The following is a 22,873-nucleotide window of genomic DNA, read 5'->3' on the forward strand; positions in this document are numbered from 1 at the left end:
GCGGCAGTATGTGATGGTATAGGGGCAGTATGTGATGGTATAGGGCAGTATGTGATGGTATAGGGGCAGTATGTGATGGTATAGGGCAGTATGTGATGGTATAGGGGCAGTATGTGATGGTATAGGGGCAGTATGTGATGGTATAGGGGCAGTATGTGATGGTATAGGGCAGTATGTGATGGTATAGGGGCAGTATGTGATGGTATAGGTCAGTATGTGATGGTATAGGTCAGTATGTGATGGTATAGGGGCAGTATGTGATGGTATAGGGCAGTATGTGATGGTATAGGGGCAGTATGTGATGGTATAGGGGCAGTATGTGATGGTATAGCGGCAGTATGTGATCGTATAGGGCAGTATGTGATGATATAGGGGCAGTATGTGATGGTATAGGGGCAGTATGTGATGGTATAGGGGCAGTATGTGATGGTATAGGGGCAGTATGTGATGGTATAGGGGCAGTATGTGATGGTATAGGTCAGTATGTGATGGTATAGGTCAGTATGTGATGGTATAGGGGCAGTATGTGATGGTATAGGGCAGTATGTGATGGTATAGGGGCAGTATGTGATGGTATAGGGGCAGTATGTGATGGTATAGCGGCAGTATGTGATCGTATAAGGCAGTATGTGATGATATAGGGGCAGTATGTGATGGTATAGGGGCAGTATGTGATGGTATTGGGCCGTATGTGATGATATAGGGCAGTATGTGATGGTATAGGGGCAGTATGTGATGGTATAGGGCAGTATGTGATGGTATAGGGGCAGTATGTGAAGGTATCGGGCAGTATGTGATGGTATAGGGGCAGTATGTGATGGTATAGGGGCAGTATGTGATGGTATAGGGGCAGTATGTGATGGTATAGGGGCAGCATGTGATGGTATGGGGCAGTATGTGATGGTATGGGGCAGTATGTGATGGTATAGGGGCAGTATGTGATGGTATAGGGGCAGTATGTGATGGTATAGGGGCAGTATGTGATGGTATGGGGCAGTATGTGATGGTATGGGGCAGTATGTGAAGGTATCGGGCAGTATGTGATGGTATAGGGCAGTATGTGATGGCATAGGGGCAGTATGTGATGGTATAGGGGCAGTATGTGATGGTATAGGGGCAGTATGTGATGGTATGGGGCAGTATGTGATGGTATGGGGCAGTATGTGATGGTATGGGGCAGTATGTGATGGTATAGGGGCAGTATGTGATGGTATAGGGGCAGTATGTGATGGTATGGGGCAGTATGTAATGGCATAGGGGCAGTATGTGATGATATAGTGGCAGTATGTGATGATATAGGGGCAGTATGTGATGATATAGGGCAGTATGTGATGGTATAGGGGCAGTATGTGATGGTATGGGGCAGTATGTGATGGTATGGGGCAGTATGTGATGGTATGGGGCAGTATGTGATGGTATAGGGGCAGTATGTGATGGTATGGGGCAGTATGTAATGGCATAGGGGCAGTATGTGATGGTATGGGGCAGTATGTGATGATATAGTGGCAGTATGTGATGATATAGGGCAGTATGTGATGGTATAGGGGCAGTATGTGATGGTATAGGTCAGGGTGTGATGGTATAGGGGCAGTATGTGATGGTATGGGGCAGTATGTGATGATATAGGGGCAGTATGTGATGGTATAGGGGCAGTATGTGATGGTATAGGGGCAGTATGTGATGGTATAGGGCAGTATGTGATGGTATAGCGGCAGTATGTGATGCTATAGGGGCAGTATGTGATGGTATAGGGGCAGGAAGTGATGGTATAGGGGCAGTATGTGATGGTATAGGGGCAGTATGTGATGGTATGTGGCAGTATGTGATGGTATGGGGGCAGTATGTGATGGTATGGGGCAGTATGCAATGGTATGGGGCAGTATGCGATGGTATGGGGCAGTATGCGATGGTATGGGGCAGTATGTGATGGTATGGGGCAGTATGCGATGGTATAGGGAAGTATGCGATGATATGGGGCAGTATGTGATGGTATGGGGCAGTATGTGATGGTATAGGGACAGTATGTGATGGTATAGGGGCAGTATGTGATGGTATAGGGCAGTATGTGATGGTATAGGGGCAGTATGTGATGGTATAGGTCAGTATGTGATGGTATAGTGGCGGTATGTGATGATATAGGGGCAGTATGTGATGGTATAGGTCAGTATGTGATGGTATAGTGGCGGTATGTGATGATATAGGGGCAGTATGTGATGGTATAGGGCAGTATGTGATGGTATGGGGAAGTATGTGATGGTATAGTGGCAGTATGTGATGGTATAGGTCAGTATGTGATGGTATAGTGGCGGTATGTGATGATATAGGGGCAGTATGTGATGGTATAGGGCAGTATGTGATGGTATAGGTCAGTATGTGATGGTATAGTGGCGGTATGTGATGGTATAGGGGCAGTATGTGATGGTATAGGGCAGTATGTGATGGTATGGGGAAGTATGTGATGGTATAGGGACAGTATGTGATGGTATCGGGGCAGTATGTGATGATATAGGGGCAGTATGTGATGGTATCGGGGCAGTATGTGATGGTATAGGGGCAGTATGTGATGATATAGGGGAAGTATGTGATGGTATAGGTCAGTATGTGATGGTATAGGGGCAGTATGTGATGGTATAGGGCAGTATGTGATGATATAGGGGCAGTATGTGATGATATAGGGGCAGTATGTGATGGTATAGGGGCAGTATGTGATGGTATTGGGCAGTATGTGATGGTATAGGGGCAGTATGTGATGGTATAGGGCAGTATGTGATGGTATAGGGGTAGTATGTGATGGTATAGGTCAGTATGTAATGGTATAGGGGCAGTATATAATGATATAGGGGGAGTATGTGATGGTATAGGGCAGTTTGTGATGGTATAGGGGCAGTATGTGATGGTATAGGGGCAGTTTGTGATGGTATAGGGCAGTATGTGATGGTATAGGGGCAGTATGTGATGGTATAGGGGCAGTATGTGATGGTATAGGGGCAGTATGTGATGATATAGGGGCAGTATGTGATGATATAGGGGCAGTATGTGATGGTATGGGGCAATATGTGATGATATAGGGACAGTATGTGATGATATAGGGGCAGTATGTGATGGTATAGGGGCAGTATGTGATGATATCGGGGCAGTATGTGATGGTATGGGGCAGTATGTGATGGTATCGGGGCAGTATGTGATGGTATGGGGCGGTATGTGATGGTATGGGGCAGTATGTGGTGAAATAGCGACAGTATGTGATGGTATGGGGCAGTATGTGATGGTATATGGGCAGTATGTGATGGTATAGGTCAGTATGTGATGATATAGGGACAGTATGTGATGGTATAGGGCCAGTATGTGATGATATTGGGGCAGTATGTGATGGTATAGGGCAGTATGTGATGATATAGGGACAGTATGTGATGGTATAGGGGCAGTATGTGATGGTATGGGGCAGTATGTGATGGTATGGGGCAGTATGTGATGGTATAGTGGCAGTATGTGATGGTATAGTGGCAGTATGTGATGGTATAGGGGCAGTATGTGATGATATAGGGCAAGTATGTGATGATATAGGGACAGTATGTGATGGTATGGGGCAGTATGTGATGGTATCGGGGCAGTATGTGATGGTATAGGGGCAGTATGTGATGGTGTGGGGCAGTATGTGATGGTATAGGGGCAGTATGTGATGGTATGGGGCAGTATGTGATGATATAGTGGCAGTATGTGATGATATAGGGCAGTTTGTGATGGTATAGGGCAGTATGTGATGGTATAGGGGCAGTATGTGATGGTATAGGGGCAGTATGTGATGATATAGGGGCAGTATGTGATGATATAGGGCCAGTATGTGATGGTATGGGGCAGTATGTGATGATATACGGACAGTATGTGATGATATAGGGGCAGTATGTGATGGTATAGGGGCAGTATGTGATGATATCGGGACAGTATGTGATGGTATGGGGCAGTATGTGATGGTATGGGGCAGTATGTGATGGTATGGGGCAGTATGTGATGGTATCGGGGCAGTATGTGGTGAAATAGCGACAGTATGTGATGGTATGGGGCAGTATGTGATGGTATAGGGGCAGTATGTGATGGTATTGGGGCAGTATGTGATGGTATAGGGCAGTATGTGATGGTATAGGTCAGCATGTGATGGTATAGGGGCAGTATGTGATGGTATGGGGCGAGTATGTGATGGTATAGGGCCAGTATGTGATGATATTGGGGCAGTATGTGATGGTATAGGGGCAGTATGTGATGATATAGGGACAGTATGTGATGGTATAGGGCCAGTATGTGATGATATAGAGACAGTATGTGATGGTATAGGGGCAGTATGTGATGGTATAGGGCAGTATGTGATGGTATAGGGGCAGTATGTGATGATATAGGGCCAGTATGTGATGATATAGGGACAGTATGTGATGGTATAGGGGCAGTATGTGATGGTATAGGTCAGGGTGTGATGGTATAGGTCAGTATGTGATGGTATAGGGCAGTAAGTGATGGTATAGGGCAGTATGTGATGGTATAGGGGCAGTATGTGATGGTATAGGTCAGTATGTGATGGTATAGGGGCAGTGTGTGATGGTATAGGGGCAGTATGTGATGGTATAGGTCAGTATGTGATGGTATAGGGGCAGTGTGTGATGATATAGGGGCAGTATGTGATGGTATAGCGGCAGTATGTGATCGTATAGGGCAGTATGTGATGGTATAGGGGCAGTATGTGATGGTATAGGTCAGTATGTGATGGTATAGGGGCAGTATGTGATGGTATGGGGCAGTATGTGATGGTATAGGGGCAGTATGTGATGGTATAGGGGCAGTATGTGATGGTATGTGGCAGTATGTGATGATATAGGGCAGTATGTGATGGTATAGGGGCAGTATGTGATGGTATAGGGGCAGTATGTGATGGTATAGGGCAGTATGTGATGGTATAGGGGCAGTATGTGAAGGTATAGGGCAGTATGTGATGGTATAGGGGCAGTATGTGATGGTATAGGGCAGTATGTGATGGTATAGGGGCAGCATGTGATGGTATCGGGGCAATATGTGATGGTATATGGGAGTATGTGATGGTATAGGGCAGTAAGTGATGGCATAGGGGCAGTATGTGATGGTATCGGGGCAATATGTGATGGTATACGGGCAGTATGTGATGGTATAGGGCAGTAAGTGATGGCATAGGGGCAGTATGTGATGGTATCGGGGCAGTATGTGATGGTATATGGGAGCATGTGATGGTATACGGGCAGTATGTGATGGTATACGGGCAGGATGTGATGGTATAGGTCAGTATGTGATGGTATAGGGGCAGTATGTGATGGTATAGGGGCAGTATGTGATGGTATATGGGAGCATGTGATGGTATACGGGCAGTATGTGATGGTATACGGGCAGGATGTGATGGTATAGGTCAGTATGTGATGGTATAGGGGCAGTATGTGATGGTATAGGGGCAGTATGTGATGGTATGGGGCAGTATGTGATGGTATAGGGGCAGTATGTGATGGTATGGGGCAGTATGTGATGGTATAGGGGCAGTATGTGATGGTATGGGGCAGTATGTGATGGTATAGGGGCAGTATGTGATGGTATGGGGCAGTATGTGATGATATAGTGGCAGTATGTGATGATATAGGGCAGTATGTGATGGTATAGGGGCAGTATGTGATGGTATAGGTCAGGTTGTGATGGTATGGGGCAGTATGTGATGGTATAGGTCAGTATGTGATGGTATAGGGGCAGTATGTGATGGTATAGGGCAGTATGTGATGGTATAGGGGCAGAATGTGATGGTATAGGGCAGTATGTGATGGTATTGGGGCATTATGTGATGGTATAGGTCAGGTTGTGATGGTATGGGGCAGTATGTGATGGTATAGGTCAGTATGTGATGATATAGGGGCAGTATGTGATGGTATAGGGGCAGTATGTGATGGTATAGGGGCAGTATGTGATGGTATAGGGCAGTATGTGATGGTATTGGGGCAGTATGTGATGGTATAGGTCAGGTTGTGATGATATAGGGGCAGTATGTGATGGTATAGGGCAGTATGTGATGGTATGGGGAAGTATGTGATGGTATAGGGGCAGTATGTGATGGTATGGGGCAGTATGTGATGGTATAGGGACAGTATGTGATGGTATCGGGGCAGTATGTGATGATATAGGGGCAGTATGTGATGGTATCGGGGCAGTATGTGATGATATCGGGCAGTATGTGATGATATCGGGGCAGTATGTGATGGTATAGGTCAGTATGTGATGGTATAGGGGGAGTATGTGATGGTATAGGGCAGTATGTGATAGTATGGGGCAGTATGTGATGATATAGGGGCAGTATGTGATGATATAGGGCAGTATGTGATGATATCGGGGCAGTATGTGATGGTATAGGGCAGTATGTGATGGTATGGGGCAGTATGTGATGATATAGGTCCAGTACGTGATGGTATAGGGCAGTATGTGATGGTATAGGGGCAGTATGTGATGGTATAGGGCAGTATGTGATGGTATAGGGGCAGTATGTGATGGTATAGGTCAGTATGTGATGGTATTGGGTCAGTATGTGATGGTATGGGGCAGTATGTGATGGTATACGGGCAGTATGTGATGGTATACGGGCAGTATGTGATGGTATTGGGGCAGTATGTGATGGTATAGGTCAGTATGTCATGGTATAGGGGTAGTATGTGATGGTATAGGGGCAGTATGTGATGGTATACGGGCAGTATGTGATGGTATTGGGGCAGTATGTGATGGTATAGGTCAGTATGTCATGGTATAGGGGTAGTATGTGATGGTATAGGGGCAGTATGTGATGGTATAGGGGCAGTATGTGATGGTATAGGGGCAGTATGTGATGGTATAGGGCAGTATGTGATGGTATAGGGGCAGTATGTGATGATATAGGGGCAGTATGTGCTGGTATAGGGGCAGTATATAATGATATAGGGGCAGTATGTGATGGTATAGGGGCAGTATGTGATGGTATCGGGGCAGTATGTGATGATATAGGGGCAGTGTGTGATGGTATAGGGGCAGTATGTGATGGTATGGGGCAGTATGTGATGGTATAGGGGCAGTATGTGATGGTATAGGGGCAGGAAGTGATGGTATAGGGGCAGTATGTGATGGTATAGGGGCAGTATGTGATGGTATGGGGCAGTAAGTGATGGTATAGGGGCAGTATGTGATGGTATGGGGCAGTATGTGATGGTATAGGGCAGTATGTGATGGTATGGGGCAGTATGTGATGGAATGGGGCAGTATGTGATGGTATAGGGGCAGTATGTGATGATATAGGGGCAGTATGTGATGGTATAGGGCAGTATGGGATGGTATAGGGGCAGTATGCGATGATATAGGGGCAGTATGTGATGGTATAGGGGCAGTATGTGATGATATAGGGACAGTATGTGATGGTATAGGGGCAGTATGTGATGGTATAGGGGCAGTATGTGATGGTATAGGGGCAGTATGTGATGGTATAGGGGCAGTATGTGATGTTATAGGGGCAGTATGTGATGGTATAGGGCAGTATGGGATGGTATAGGGCAGTATGGGATGGTATAGGGGCAGTATGCGATGATATGGGGCAGTATGTGATGGTATAGGGGCAATATGTGATGGTATAGGGGCAATATGTGATGGTACAGGGGCAATATGTGATGGTATAGGGCAGTATGTGATGGTATAGGGGCAGTATGTGATGGTATGGGGCTGTATGTGATGGTATAGGGGCAGTATGTGATGGTATAGGGGCAGTATGTGATGGTATAGGGGCAGTATGTGATGGTATAGGGGCAGTATGTGATGGTATGGGGCAATATGTGATGGTATGGGGCTGTATGTGATGGTATAGGGGCAGTATGTGATGGTATAGGGGCAGTATGTGATGGTATAGGGGCAGTATGTGATGGTATGGGGCAATATGTGATGGTAAAGGGGCAATATGTGATGGTATAGGGTCAGTATGTGATGGTATAGGGGCAGTATGTGATGGTATAGGGCAGTATGTGATGGTATGGGGCAGTATGTGATGGTATAGGGTCAGTATGTGATGGTATAGGGGCAGTATGTGATGGTATAGGGGCAGTATGTGATGGTATAGGGCAGTATGTGATGGTATAGGGGCAGTATGTGATGGTATAGTTCAGTATGTGATGGTATAGGGGCAGTATGTGATGGTATGGGGCAGTATGTGATGGTATGGAGCAGTATGTGATGGTATAGGGACAGTATGTGATGGTATAGTGGCAGTATGTGATGGTATAGGGGCAGTATGTGATGGTATAGGGGCAGTATGTGATGGTATAGGGGCAGTATGTGATGGTATAGGGCAGTATGTGATGGTATAGGGGCAGTATGTGATGGTATAGGGCAGTATGGGATGGTATGGGGCAGTATGTGATAGTATGGGGCAGTATGTGATGGTATAGGGACAGTATGAGATGGTATAGGGACAGTATGTGATGGTATAGGGGCAGTATGTGATGGTATAGGGGCAGTATGTGATGGTATAGGGCAGTATGTGATGGTATAGGGGCAGTATGTGATGGTATAGTTCAGTATGTGATGATATAGGGGCAGTATGTGATGATATAGGGGCAGTATGTGATGATATAGGGGCAGTATGTGATGGTATAGGGGCAGTATGTGATGATATAGGGGCAGTATTTGATGGTATAGGGGCAGTATGTGATGGCATACGGGCAGCATGTGATGGTACAGGGGAAGTATGTGATGGTATAGGGGCAGGAAGTGATGGTATAGGGGTAGTATATGATGGTATAGGGGCAGTATGTGATGGTATGGGGGCAGTATGCGATGGTATGGGGCAGTATGCGATGGTATGGGGCAGTATGCGATGGTATAGGGACAGTATGTGATGGTATAGGGCAGTATGTGATGATATAGGGCAGTATGTGATGGTATAGGGCAGTATGTGATGGTATAGGGCAGTATGTGATGGTATAGGGCAGTATGTGATGATATAGGGCAGTATGCGATGCTATAGGGGCAGTATGTGATGGTATAGGGCAGTATGTGATGGAATAGGGGCAGTATGCGATGGTATAGGGGCAGTATGTGATGGTATAGGGCAGTATGTGATGGAATAGGGCAGTATGTGATGGAATAGGGGCAGTATGTGATGGAATAGGGGCAGTATGTGATGGTATAGGGGCAGTATGTGATGGTATAGGGCAGTATGTGATGGTATAGGGGCAGTATGTGATGGTATAGGTCAGTATGTGATGGTATAGTGGCGGTATGTGATGATATAGGGGCAGTATGTGATGGTATAGGTCAGTATGTGATGGTATAGTGGCGGTATGTGATGATATAGGGGCAGTATGTGATGGTATAGGGCAGTATGTGATGGTATGGGGAAGTATGTGATGGTATAGTGGCAGTATGTGATGGTATAGGTCAGTATGTGATGGTATAGTGGCGGTATGTGATGATATAGGGGCAGTATGTGATGGTATAGGGCAGTATGTGATGGTATAGGTCAGTATGTGATGGTATAGTGGCGGTATGTGATGGTATAGGGGCAGTATGTGATGGTATAGGGCAGTATGTGATGGTATGGGGAAGTATGTGATGGTATAGTGGCAGTATGTGATGGTATGGGGCAGTATGTGATGGTATAGGGACAGTATGTGATGGTATCGGGGCAGTATGTGATGATATAGGGGCAGTATGTGATGGTATCGGGGCAGTATGTGATGGTATAGGGGCAGTATGTGATGATATAGGGGAAGTATGTGATGGTATAGGTCAGTATGTGATGGTATAGGGGCAGTATGTGATGGTATAGGGCAGTATGTGATGATATAGGGGCAGTATGTGATGATATAGGGGCAGTATGTGATGGTATAGGGGCAGTATGTGATGGTATTGGGCAGTATGTGATGGTATAGGGGCAGTATGTGATGGTATAGGGCAGTATGTGATGGTATAGGGGTAGTATGTGATGGTATAGGTCAGTATGTAATGGTATAGGGGCAGTATATAATGATATAGGGGGAGTATGTGATGGTATAGGGCAGTATGTGATGGCATAGGGGCAGTATGTGATGGTATAGGGGCAGTTTGTGATGGTATAGGGCAGTTTGTGATGGTATAGGGCAGTATGTGATGGTATAGGGGCAGTATGTGATGGTATAGGGGCAGTATGTGATGATATAGGGGCAGTATGTGATGGTATAGGGGCAGTATGTGATGATATCGGGGCAGTATGTGATGGTATGGGGCAGTATGTGATGGTATACGGGCAGTATGTGATGGTATTGGGGCAGTATGTGATGGTATAGGTCAGTATGTCATGGTATAGGGGTAGTATGTGATGGTATAGGGGCAGTATGTGATGGTATAGGGGCAGTATGTGATGGTATAGGGGCAGTATGTGATGGTATAGGGCAGTATGTGATGGTATAGGGGCAGTATGTGATGATATAGGGGCAGTATGTGCTGGTATAGGGGCAGTATATAATGATATAGGGGCAGTATGTGATGGTATAGGGGCAGTATGTGATGGTATCGGGGCAGTATGTGATGATATAGGGGCAGTGTGTGATGGTATAGGGGCAGTATGTGATGGTATGGGGCAGTATGTGATGGTATAGGGGCAGTATGTGATGGTATAGGGGCAGGAAGTGATGGTATAGGGGCAGTATGTGATGGTATAGGGGCAGTATGTGATGGTATGGGGCAGTAAGTGATGGTATAGGGGCAGTATGTGATGGTATGGGGCAGTATGTGATGGTATAGGGCAGTATGTGATGGTATGGGGCAGTATGTGATGGAATGGGGCAGTATGTGATGGTATAGGGGCAGTATGTGATGATATAGGGGCAGTATGTGATGGTATGGGGCAATATGTGATGGTAAAGGGGCAATATGTGATGGTATAGGGTCAGTATGTGATGGTATAGGGGCAGTATGTGATGGTATAGGGCAGTATGTGATGGTATGGGGCAGTATGTGATGGTATAGGGTCAGTATGTGATGGTATAGGGGCAGTATGTGATGGTATAGGGGCAGTATGTGATGGTATAGGGCAGTATGTGATGGTATAGGGGCAGTATGTGATGGTATAGTTCAGTATGTGATGGTATAGGGGCAGTATGTGATGGTATGGGGCAGTATGTGATGGTATGGAGCAGTATGTGATGGTATAGGGACAGTATGTGATGGTATAGTGGCAGTATGTGATGGTATAGGGGCAGTATGTGATGGTATAGGGGCAGTATGTGATGGTATAGGGGCAGTATGTGATGGTATAGGGCAGTATGTGATGGTATAGGGGCAGTATGTGATGGTATAGGGCAGTATGGGATGGTATGGGGCAGTATGTGATAGTATGGGGCAGTATGTGATGGTATAGGGACAGTATGAGATGGTATAGGGACAGTATGTGATGGTATAGGGGCAGTATGTGATGGTATAGGGGCAGTATGTGATGGTATAGGGCAGTATGTGATGGTATAGGGGCAGTATGTGATGGTATAGTTCAGTATGTGATGATATAGGGGCAGTATGTGATGATATAGGGGCAGTATGTGATGATATAGGGGCAGTATGTGATGATATAGGGGCAGTATGTGATGGTATAGGGGCAGTATGTGATGATATAGGGGCAGTATTTGATGGTATAGGGGCAGTATGTGATGGCATACGGGCAGCATGTGATGGTACAGGGGAAGTATGTGATGGTATAGGGGCAGGAAGTGATGGTATAGGGGTAGTATATGATGGTATAGGGGCAGTATGTGATGGTATGGGGGCAGTATGCGATGGTATGGGGCAGTATGCGATGGTATGGGGCAGTATGCGATGGTATAGGGACAGTATGTGATGGTATAGGGCAGTATGTGATGATATAGGGCAGTATGTGATGGTATAGGGCAGTATGTGATGGTATAGGGCAGTATGTGATGGTATAGGGCAGTATGTGATGATATAGGGCAGTATGCGATGCTATAGGGGCAGTATGTGATGGTATAGGGCAGTATGTGATGGAATAGGGGCAGTATGCGATGGTATAGGGGCAGTATGTGATGGTATAGGGCAGTATGTGATGGAATAGGGCAGTATGTGATGGAATAGGGGCAGTATGTGATGGTATAGGGGCAGTATGTGATGGTATAGGGCAGTATGTGATGGTATAGGGGCAGTATGTGATGGTATAGGTCAGTATGTGATGGTATAGTGGCGGTATGTGATGATATAGGGGCAGTATGTGATGGTATAGGTCAGTATGTGATGGTATAGTGGCGGTATGTGATGATATAGGGGCAGTATGTGATGGTATAGGGCAGTATGTGATGGTATGGGGAAGTATGTGATGGTATAGTGGCAGTATGTGATGGTATAGGTCAGTATGTGATGGTATAGTGGCGGTATGTGATGATATAGGGGCAGTATGTGATGGTATAGGGCAGTATGTGATGGTATAGGTCAGTATGTGATGGTATAGTGGCGGTATGTGATGGTATAGGGGCAGTATGTGATGGTATAGGGCAGTATGTGATGGTATGGGGAAGTATGTGATGGTATAGTGGCAGTATGTGATGGTATGGGGCAGTATGTGATGGTATAGGGACAGTATGTGATGGTATCGGGGCAGTATGTGATGATATAGGGGCAGTATGTGATGGTATCGGGGCAGTATGTGATGGTATAGGGGCAGTATGTGATGATATAGGGGAAGTATGTGATGGTATAGGTCAGTATGTGATGGTATAGGGGCAGTATGTGATGGTATAGGGCAGTATGTGATGATATAGGGGCAGTATGTGATGATATAGGGGCAGTATGTGATGGTATAGGGGCAGTATGTGATGGTATTGGGCAGTATGTGATGGTATAGGGGCAGTATGTGATGGTATAGGGCAGTATGTGATGGTATAGGGGTAGTATGTGATGGTATAGGTCAGTATGTAATGGTATAGGGGCAGTATATAATGATATAGGGGGAGTATGTGATGGTATAGGGCAGTATGTGATGGCATAGGGGCAGTATGTGATGGTATAGGGGCAGTTTGTGATGGTATAGGGCAGTTTGTGATGGTATAGGGCAGTATGTGATGGTATAGGGGCAGTATGTGATGGTATAGGGGCAGTATGTGATGATATAGGGGCAGTATGTGATGGTATAGGGGCAGTATGTGATGATATCGGGGCAGTATGTGATGGTATGGGGCAGTATGTGATGGTATACGGGCAGTATGTGATGGTATTGGGGCAGTATGTGATGGTATAGGTCAGTATGTCATGGTATAGGGGTAGTATGTGATGGTATAGGGGCAGTATGTGATGGTATAGGGGCAGTATGTGATGGTATAGGGCAGTATGTGATGGTATAGGGGCAGTATGTGATGATATAGGGGCAGTATGTGCTGGTATAGGGGCAGTATATAATGATATAGGGGCAGTATGTGATGGTATAGGGGCAGTATGTGATGGTATCGGGGCAGTATGTGATGATATAGGGGCAGTGTGTGATGGTATAGGGGCAGTATGTGATGGTATGGGGCAGTATGTGATGGTATAGGGGCAGTATGTGATGGTATAGGGGCAGGAAGTGATGGTATAGGGGCAGTATGTGATGGTATAGGGGCAGTATGTGATGGTATGGGGCAGTAAGTGATGGTATAGGGGCAGTATGTGATGGTATGGGGCAGTATGTGATGGTATAGGGCAGTATGTGATGGTATGGGGCAGTATGTGATGGAATGGGGCAGTATGTGATGGTATAGGGGCAGTATGTGATGATATAGGGGCAGTATGTGATGGTATAGGGCAGTATGGGATGGTATAGGGGCAGTATGCGATGATATAGGGGCAGTATGTGATGGTATAGGGGCAGTATGTGATGATATAGGGACAGTATGTGATGGTATAGGGGCAGTATGTGATGGTATAGGGGCAGTATGTGATGGTATAGGGGCAGTATGTGATGTTATAGGGGCAGTATGTGATGGTATAGGGCAGTATGGGATGGTATAGGGCAGTATGGGATGGTATAGGGGCAGTATGCGATGATATGGGGCAGTATGTGATGGTATAGGGAAGTATGTGATGGTATAGGGGCAGTATGTGATGGTATGGGGCAGTATGTGATGGTATAGGGGCAATATGTGATGGTATAGGGGCAATATGTGATGGTACAGGGGCAATATGTGATGGTATAGGGCAGTATGTGATGGTATAGGGGCAGTATGTGATGGTATGGGGCTGTATGTGATGGTATAGGGGCAGTATGTGATGGTATAGGGGCAGTATGTGATGGTATAGGGGCAGTATGTGATGGTATAGGGGCAGTATGTGATGGTATGGGGCTGTATGTGATGGTATAGGGGCAGTATGTGATGGTATAGGGGCAGTATGTGATGGTATAGGGGCAGTATGTGATGGTATGGGGCAATATGTGATGGTAAAGGGGCAATATGTGATGGTATAGGGTCAGTATGTGATGGTATAGGGGCAGTATGTGATGGTATAGGGCAGTATGTGATGGTATGGGGCAGTATGTGATGGTATAGGGTCAGTATGTGATGGTATAGGGGCAGTATGTGATGGTATAGGGGCAGTATGTGATGGTATAGGGCAGTATGTGATGGTATAGGGGCAGTATGTGATGGTATAGTTCAGTATGTGATGGTATAGGGGCAGTATGTGATGGTATGGGGCAGTATGTGATGGTATGGAGCAGTATGTGATGGTATAGGGACAGTATGTGATGGTATAGTGGCAGTATGTGATGGTATAGGGGCAGTATGTGATGGTATAGGGGCAGTATGTGATGGTATAGGGGCAGTATGTGATGGTATAGGGCAGTATGTGATGGTATAGGGGCAGTATGTGATGGTATAGGGCAGTATGGGATGGTATGGGGCAGTATGTGATAGTATGGGGCAGTATGTGATGGTATAGGGACAGTATGAGATGGTATAGGGACAGTATGTGATGGTATAGGGGCAGTATGTGATGGTATAGGGGCAGTATGTGATGGTATAGGGCAGTATGTGATGGTATAGGGGCAGTATGTGATGGTATAGTTCAGTATGTGATGATATAGGGGCAGTATGTGATGATATAGGGGCAGTATGTGATGATATAGGGGCAGTATGTGATGATATAGGGGCAGTATGTGATGGTATAGGGGCAGTATGTGATGATATAGGGGCAGTATTTGATGGTATAGGGGCAGTATGTGATGGCATACGGGCAGCATGTGATGGTACAGGGGAAGTATGTGATGGTATAGGGGCAGGAAGTGATGGTATAGGGGTAGTATATGATGGTATAGGGGCAGTATGTGATGGTATGGGGGCAGTATGCGATGGTATGGGGCAGTATGCGATGGTATGGGGCAGTATGCGATGGTATAGGGACAGTATGTGATGGTATAGGGCAGTATGTGATGATATAGGGCAGTATGTGATGGTATAGGGCAGTATGTGATGGTATAGGGCAGTATGTGATGGTATAGGGCAGTATGTGATGATATAGGGCAGTATGCGATGCTATAGGGGCAGTATGTGATGGTATAGGGCAGTATGTGATGGAATAGGGGCAGTATGCGATGGTATAGGGGCAGTATGTGATGGTATAGGGCAGTATGTGATGGAATAGGGCAGTATGTGATGGAATAGGGGCAGTATGTGATGGTATAGGGGCAGTATGTGATGGTATAGGGCAGTATGTGATGGTATAGGGGCAGTATGTGATGGTATAGGTCAGTATGTGATGGTATAGTGGCGGTATGTGATGATATAGGGGCAGTATGTGATGGTATAGGTCAGTATGTGATGGTATAGTGGCGGTATGTGATGATATAGGGGCAGTATGTGATGGTATAGGGCAGTATGTGATGGTATGGGGAAGTATGTGATGGTATAGTGGCAGTATGTGATGGTATAGGTCAGTATGTGATGGTATAGTGGCGGTATGTGATGATATAGGGGCAGTATGTGATGGTATAGGGCAGTATGTGATGGTATAGGTCAGTATGTGATGGTATAGTGGCGGTATGTGATGGTATAGGGGCAGTATGTGATGGTATAGGGCAGTATGTGATGGTATGGGGAAGTATGTGATGGTATAGTGGCAGTATGTGATGGTATGGGGCAGTATGTGATGGTATAGGGACAGTATGTGATGGTATCGGGGCAGTATGTGATGATATAGGGGCAGTATGTGATGGTATCGGGGCAGTATGTGATGGTATAGGGGCAGTATGTGATGATATAGGGGAAGTATGTGATGGTATAGGTCAGTATGTGATGGTATAGGGGCAGTATGTGATGGTATAGGGCAGTATGTGATGATATAGGGGCAGTATGTGATGATATAGGGGCAGTATGTGATGGTATAGGGGCAGTATGTGATGGTATTGGGCAGTATGTGATGGTATAGGGGCAGTATGTGATGGTATAGGGCAGTATGTGATGGTATAGGGGTAGTATGTGATGGTATAGGTCAGTATGTAATGGTATAGGGGCAGTATATAATGATATAGGGGGAGTATGTGATGGTATAGGGCAGTATGTGATGGCATAGGGGCAGTATGTGATGGTATAGGGGCAGTTTGTGATGGTATAGGGCAGTTTGTGATGGTATAGGGCAGTATGTGATGGTATAGGGGCAGTATGTGATGGTATAGGGGCAGTATGTGATGATATAGGGGCAGTATGTGATGATATAGGGGCAGTATGTGATGGTATGGGGCAATATGTGATGATATAGGGACAGTATGTGATGATATAGGGGCAGTATGTGATGGTATAGGGGCAGTATGTGATGGTATAGGGCAGTATGTGATGGTATAGGGGCAGTATGTGATGGTATAGGGGCAGTATGTGATGATATAGGGGCAGTATGTGATGATATAGGGGCAGTATGTGATGGTATGGGGCAATATGTGATGATATAGGGACAGTATGTGATGATATCGGGGCAGTATGTGATGGTATGGGGCAGTATGTGATGGTATCGGGGCAGTATGTGATGGTATGGGGCGGTATGTGATGGTATGGGGCAGTATGTGGTGAAATAGCGACAGTATGTGATGGTATGGGGCAGTATGTGATGGTATATGGGCAGTATGTGATGGTATAGGTCAGTATGTGATGATATAGGGACAGTATGTGATGGTATAGGGCCAGTATGTGATGATATTGGGGCAGTATGTGATGGTATAGGGCAGTATGTGATGATATAGGGACAGTATGTGATGGTATAGGGGCAGTATGTGATGGTATGGGGCAGTATGTGATGGTATGGGGCAGTATGTGATGGTATAGTGGCAGTATGTGATGGTATAGTGGCAGTATGTGATGGTATAGGGGCAGTATGTGATGGTATAGGGCAAGTATGTGATGATATAGGGACAGTATGTGATGGTATGGGGCAGTATGTGATGGTATCGGGGCAGTATGTGATGGTATAGGGGCAGTATGTGATGGTGTGGGGCAGTATGTGATGGTATAGGGGCAGTATGTGATGGTATGGGGCAGTATGTGATGATATAGTGGCAGTATGTGATGATATAGGGCAGTTTGTGATGGTATAGGGCAGTATGTGATGGTATAGGGGCAGTATGTGATGGTATAGGGGCAGTATGTGATGATATAGGGGCAGTATGTGATGATATAGGGCCAGTATGTGATGGTATGGGGCAGTATGTGATGATATACGGACAGTATGTGATGATATAGGGGCAGTATGTGATGGTATAGGGGCAGTATGTGATGATATCGGGACAGTATGTGATGGTATGGGGCAGTATGTGATGGCATGGGGCAGTATGTGATGGTATGGGGCAGTATGTGATGGTATCGGGGCAGTATGTGGTGAAATAGCGACAGTATGTGATGGTATGGGGCAGTATGTGATGGTATAGGGGCAGTATGTGATGGTATTGGGGCAGTATGTGATGGTATAGGGCAGTATGTGATGGTATAGGTCAGCATGTGATGGTATAGGGGCAGTATGTGATGGTATGGGGCGAGTATGTGATGGTATAGGGCCAGTATGTGATGATATTGGGGCAGTATGTGATGGTATAGGGGCAGTATGTGATGATATAGGGACAGTATGTGATGGTATAGGGCCAGTATGTGATGATATAGAGACAGTATGTGATGGTATAGGGGCAGTATGTGATGGTATAGGGCAGTATGTGATGGTATAGGGGCAGTATGTGATGATATAGGGCCAGTATGTGATGATATAGGGACAGTATGTGATGGTATAGGGGCAGTATGTGATGGTATAGGTCAGGGTGTGATGGTATAGGTCAGTATGTGATGGTATAGGGCAGTAAGTGATGGTATAGGGCAGTATGTGATGGTATAGGGGCAGTATGTGATGGTATAGGTCAGTATGTGATGGTATAGGGGCAGTGTGTGATGGTATAGGGGCAGTATGTGATGGTATAGGTCAGTATGTGATGGTATAGGGGCAGTGTGTGATGATATAGGGGCAGTATGTGATGGTATAGCGGCAGTATGTGATCGTATAGGGCAGTATGTGATGGTATAGGGGCAGTATGTGATGGTATAGGTCAGTATGTGATGGTATAGGGGCAGTATGTGATGGTATGGGGCAGTATGTGATGGTATAGGGGCAGTATGTGATGGTATAGGGGCAGTATGTGATGGTATGTGGCAGTATGTGATGATATAGGGCAGTATGTGATGGTATAGGGGCAGTATGTGATGGTATAGGGGCAGTATGTGATGGTATAGGGCAGTATGTGATGGTATAGGGGCAGTATGTGAAGGTATAGGGCAGTATGTGATGGTATAGGGGCAGTATGTGATGGTATAGGGCAGTATGTGATGGTATAGGGGCAGCATGTGATGGTATCGGGGCAATATGTGATGGTATATGGGAGTATGTGATGGTATAGGGCAGTAAGTGATGGCATAGGGGCAGTATGTGATGGTATCGGGGCAATATGTGATGGTATACGGGCAGTATGTGATGGTATAGGGCAGTAAGTGATGGCATAGGGGCAGTATGTGATGGTATCGGGGCAGTATGTGATGGTATATGGGAGCATGTGATGGTATACGGGCAGTATGTGATGGTATACGGGCAGGATGTGATGGTATAGGTCAGTATGTGATGGTATAGGGGCAGTATGTGATGGTATAGGGGCAGTATGTGATGGTATATGGGAGCATGTGATGGTATACGGGCAGTATGTGATGGTATACGGGCAGGATGTGATGGTATAGGTCAGTATGTGATGGTATAGGGGCAGTATGTGATGGTATAGGGGCAGTATGTGATGGTATGGGGCAGTATGTGATGGTATAGGGGCAGTATGTGATGGTATGGGGCAGTATGTGATGGTATAGGGGCAGTATGTGATGGTATGGGGCAGTATGTGATGGTATAGGGGCAGTATGTGATGGTATGGGGCAGTATGTGATGATATAGTGGCAGTATGTGATGATATAGGGCAGTATGTGATGGCATAGGGGCAGTATGTGATGGTATAGGTCAGGTTGTGATGGTATGGGGCAGTATGTGATGGTATAGGTCAGTATGTGATGGTATAGGGGCAGTATGTGATGGTATAGGGCAGTATGTGATGGTATAGGGGCAGAATGTGATGGTATAGGGCAGTATGTGATGGTATTGGGGCATTATGTGATGGTATAGGTCAGGTTGTGATGGTATGGGGCAGTATGTGATGGTATAGGTCAGTATGTGATGGTATAGGGGCAGTATGTGATGGTATAGGGGCAGTATGTGATGGTATAGGGGCATTATGTGATGGTATAGGGCAGTATGTGATGGTATTGGGGCAGTATGTGATGGTATAGGTCAGGTTGTGATGATATAGGGGCAGTATGTGATGGTATAGGGCAGTATGTGATGGTATGGGGAAGTATGTGATGGTATAGGGGCAGTATGTGATGGTATGGGGCAGTATGTGATGGTATAGGGACAGTATGTGATGGTATCGGGGCAGTATGTGATGATATAGGGGCAGTATGTGATGGTATCGGGGCAGTATGTGATGATATCGGGCAGTATGTGATGATATCGGGGCAGTATGTGATGGTATAGGTCAGTATGTGATGGTATAGGGGGAGTATGTGATGGTATAGGGCAGTATGTGATAGTATGGGGCAGTATGTGATGATATAGGGGCAGTATGTGATGATATAGGGCAGTATGTGATGATATCGGGGCAGTATGTGATGGTATAGGGCAGTATGTGATGGTATGGGGCAGTATGTGATGATATAGGGGCAGTACGTGATGGTATAGGGCAGTATGTGATGGTATAGGGGCAGTATGTGATGGTATAGGGCAGTATGTGATGGTATAGGGCAGTATGTGATGGTATAGGGGCAGTATGTGATGGTATAGGTCAGTATGTGATGGTATAGGGTCAGTATGTGATGGTATGGGGCAGTATGTGATGGTATACGGGCAGTATGTGATGGTATACGGGCAGTATGTGATGGTATTGGGGCAGTATGTGATGGTATAGGTCAGTATGTCATGGTATAGGGGTAGTATGTGATGGTATAGGGGCAGTATGTGATGGTATACGGGCAGTATGTGATGGTATTGGGGCAGTATGTGATGGTATAGGTCAGTATGTCATGGTATAGGGGTAGTATGTGATGGTATAGGGGCAGTATGTGATGGTATAGGGGCAGTATGTGATGGTATAGGGGCAGTATGTGATGGTATAGGGCAGTATGTGATGGTATAGGGGCAGTATGTGATGATATAGGGGCAGTATGTGCTGGTATAGGGGCAGTATATAATGATATAGGGGCAGTATGTGATGGTATAGGGGCAGTATGTGATGGTATCGGGGCAGTATGTGATGATATAGGGGCAGTGTGTGATGGTATAGGGGCAGTATGTGATGGTATGGGGCAGTATGTGATGGTATAGGGGCAGTATGTGATGGTATAGGGGCAGGAAGTGATGGTATAGGGGCAGTATGTGATGGTATAGGGGCAGTATGTGATGGTATGGGGCAGTAAGTGATGGTATAGGGGCAGTATGTGATGGTATGGGGCAGTATGTGATGGTATAGGGCAGTATGTGATGGTATGGGGCAGTATGTGATGGAATGGGGCAGTATGTGATGGTATAGGGGCAGTATGTGATGATATAGGGGCAGTATGTGATGGTATAGGGCAGTATGGGATGGTATAGGGGCAGTATGCGATGATATAGGGGCAGTATGTGATGGTATAGGGGCAGTATGTGATGATATAGGGACAGTATGTGATGGTATAGGGGCAGTATGTGATGGTATAGGGGCAGTATGTGATGGTATAGGGGCAGTATGTGATGGTATAGGGCAGTATGTGATGGTATAGGGGCAGTATGTGATGGTATGGGGCAGTATGTGATGATATAGGGGCAGTATGTGATGTTATAGGGGCAGTATGTGATGGTATAGGGCAGTATGGGATGGTATAGGGCAGTATGTGATGGTATAGGGGCAGTATGTGATGGTATGGGGCAGTATGTGATGGTATAGGGCCAGTATGTGATGTTATAGGGGCAGTATGTGATGGTATAGGGCAGTATGGGATGGTATAGGGCAGTATGGGATGGTATAGGGGCAGTATGCGATGATATGGGGCAGTATGTGATGGTATAGGGAAGTATGTGATGGTATAGGGGCAGTATGTGATGGTATGGGGCAGTATGTGATGGTATAGGGGCAATATGTGATGGTATAGGGGCAATATGTGATGGTACAGGGGCAATATGTGATGGTATAGGGCAGTATGTGATGGTATAGGGGCAGTATGTGATGGTATGGGGCTGTATGTGATGGTATAGGGGCAGTATGTGATGGTATAGGGGCAGTATGTGATGGTATAGGGGCAGTATGTGATGGTATAGGGGCAGTATGTGATGGTATGGGGCAATATGTGATGGTATGGGGCTGTATGTGATGGTATAGGGGCAGTATGTGATGGTATAGGGGCAGTATGTGATGGTATAGGGGCAGTATGTGATGGTATGGGGCAATATGTGATGGTAAAGGGGCAATATGTGATGGTATAGGGTCAGTATGTGATGGTATAGGGTCAGTATGTGATGGTATAGGGCAGTATGTGATGGTATGGGGCAGTATGTGATGGTATAGGGTCAGTATGTGATGGTATAGGGGCAGTATGTGATGGTATAGGGGCAGTATGTGATGGTATAGGGCAGTATGTGATGGTATAGGGGCAGTATGTGATGGTATAGTTCAGTATGTGATGGTATAGGGGCAGTATGTGATGGTATGGGGCAGTATGTGATGGTATGGGGCAGTATGTGATGGTATGGAGCAGTATGTGATGGTATAGGGACAGTATGTGATGGTATAGTGGCAGTATGTGATGGTATAGTGGCAGTATGTGATGGTATAGGGGCAGTATGTGATGGTATAGGGGCAGTATGTGATGGTATAGGGCAGTATGTGATGGTATAGGGCAGTATGGGATGGTATGGGGCAGTATGTGATAGTATGGGGCAGTATGTGATGGTATAGGGACAGTATGAGATGGTATAGGGACAGTATGTGATGGTATAGGGGCAGTATGTGATGGTATAGGGGCAGTATGTGATGGTATAGGGCAGTATGTGATGGTATAGGGGCAGTATGTGATGGTATAGTTCAGTATGTGATGATATAGGGGCAGTATGTGATGATATAGGGGCAGTATGTGATGATATAGGGGCAGTATGTGATGATATAGGGGCAGTATGTGATGGTATAGGGGCAGTATGTGATGGTATAGGGGCAGTATGTGATGGTATAGGGGCAGTATGTGATGGTACAGGGGAAGTATGTGATGGTATAGGG

This window comes from Heptranchias perlo, chromosome 25, assembly GCF_035084215.1.
Source record: "Heptranchias perlo isolate sHepPer1 chromosome 25, sHepPer1.hap1, whole genome shotgun sequence".
NCBI classification, from domain to species: Eukaryota; Metazoa; Chordata; class Chondrichthyes; order Hexanchiformes; family Hexanchidae; genus Heptranchias; species Heptranchias perlo.